The following is a 2,493-nucleotide window of genomic DNA, read 5'->3' as shown; positions in this document are numbered from 1 at the left end:
ACGCTTGCGTGTCACAGTAGTGGTTGTTTTAGCCGGAGACGGTGTTGTTGTTGACTCTACCGAGGCAGGTCCGAGCCCAGCTCCGTTGCAGCCCGGAGGCGCTGCAGGGAACGCATCTCTGCAGAGCCGCGGAGCCGCGGCTCTGCAGAGATGCGTTTCCTGCAGCGCACCGAGCTTGTGATTGGCCGGAGACCATGCATATCTCCAGTCGCTGTTATGGAAACAACGCGGCGTGCATGCTCAATATTTCATTATATCGGCTGCATTGGCACAATAACGTCATCTTAAATTCACCTTAACCACCAAATCCCGTTTAATTGTGGCTCGGCGCGGCTTATGAGCGCAGTGATATTTTAGTCGTGCGTTAATGCGATCACAGGTATACGAGACGCGACGGAGTTTAGTTATTCAGCTGTATAAGATTAGCCTCTTTCTTTGATTTGTCCAGTGCAGTTAACACAATTTAGGTGGAATCCTGCATCATCTTTGTCCAAATAACTGTTGGTGTGTTGAAATATATGTATGATGGCATCTTAATCTCCAACCTCATGACGTTTGCTTCTTGAGGTCAAACAAAAGTCTATACTCACTAACCCTTCAAAGCCTGACATAATACACAGAAAATCCTTTATTATATATTGAAATAAAATAAAAAATATACTCCTAATTTTGTCTTACAGTTTCTAAATAATCATTTTTGTATTATAAATACACAAGATAATATCATTTATTTGAAAGTAGTGTTTTCAGCATCACAGGGCTGAGACATATCTTTGCTCTGTTCAGTTCAGGAATACTTTATTCATCCTCGAGGTGGAATGATGTTTCGGTAACTCCTGGGGGTCTGTGTGTCTGTGCCCTCCGACGGAGGACATTCTTGTTTTGGTTTATGACGCATCTTTCTTTGCACAATCTTCTCTGGGAGTAGCCTACTTAAACACAGCCAGATTTATTTTTAAGTTTGTTCAGTTTTTTTTTCCTCTTGTTTTTGTGTTCCACGGTGACTGGCTCTGGTGCTGCCACCCCAGCAGATACCTGCAGCCAGACCTCTCCAGCACCATCCGAAGGGGAATGGGTTACATTTAGCGGCAAACAGGGAAGGACTAAGATTCATCAAGTCTAGTACATTCTGCTCTGTTCCTAGACAGCACCAGTGCTGCATCCCCAGTCAAGTCTGTTTACCACTTAGGTATTTACTCCTCCTCCACCTCCACCTCTTCTCCCATGATAGGAACAAGGGACTTAGTCCTGCCTCTTCTAAATTCCTCAATCATCTCGTCTATATTGCTCAATATTGGATTTTTATTCCCAAACCATCCAGTTCTCAGTCTCCCCTCCACCATCGATACACTCCACAAGTCTATTCAATTCAATCTCAATTAAATTTTTCAATTCAATTTTATATATGTAGCGTCTATTACAAAAGAAGTTTGTCTCTTCCAGATCTTTCCAGAGACCAGAACATGACCCCCGAGCAATTATTACATAAACATTACTTAAACAATGACAGGTAGAAACTCCCCTAGTGGGAGCCAAACAGTGGCAAGAAAAACTCTCCTTTAGGAGGAAGAAACCTGGACCAGTTTCTTACACAAACTCACTGTCATTGGACAAGGACGGCAGCACTGAGGGTGTCTCTCTTTGATTTCTCCAGTCCAGTTAACACAATTTAGGGGGAATCCTGCATCATCGTTGTCCAAATGACTGTTGGTGTGTTGAAATATATGTATGATGGCATCTTAAACTCCAACCTCTTGACTGACGCTTGCTTCTTTTGGAGGTCTAACTAAAGTCTATACTCACTAACCCTTCAAAGCCTGACATAATAGACAGAAAATCCTTTATTATATATTTAAATAGAATAAAAACATACCCCTAATAATTTGTATTATAAATACAGAAGATAATGGCCGGGTTTCCCAGATCCGACCTCTCTTAAGGATTTAAGAAGGGTCCAAAGAAGGTTTCAACTTAGAAGGGGCCCTAAGATATGGGTGTTTCCAGATGACTTCTTAACACCGTTCTCAGGACCGCTCTTTAGTTTCGCTCTTTCAGAAGCTCTTTGGAGGAGCTGTCCACCACCGCGGTTCTGAAACCAAATCAATCGATGCCAGGCAAATCGATCACCGATCACTATCAGCGCATTTTCACACGCAGCACTGAGTGCTACCTAACGCACTAATTCCCTGCTGCCTGTGTGTTATAATGAAAAATTAAGATGATAAATATACTTCAATGAACCTTTTTCATGATGAAAACAAGACTGCAACTAAATAAGAAGTAGTCTTGCTAAGAGAATAATGAGGAAATGTATTATTTTTATTAAATGTGAAAGATGGACAAAAGGACAAATTAACTTAACGATCAGCATATACTGTAGGACCACATTGTATCCTCCTGACTAGTAAAACAGAATCCTTCACCTCAAAAAAATATTCTGAAGTTTATTTAGCTGCTTGACCTTTTTCACTATTAAGTAGAATCTTGTATTTC

The sequence above is a fragment of the Cololabis saira genome, chromosome 13 (assembly GCF_033807715.1).
Source record: "Cololabis saira isolate AMF1-May2022 chromosome 13, fColSai1.1, whole genome shotgun sequence".
Classification (NCBI taxonomy): Eukaryota; Metazoa; Chordata; class Actinopteri; order Beloniformes; family Belonidae; genus Cololabis; species Cololabis saira.
Note: the sequence above shows the minus strand (reverse complement) of the source record.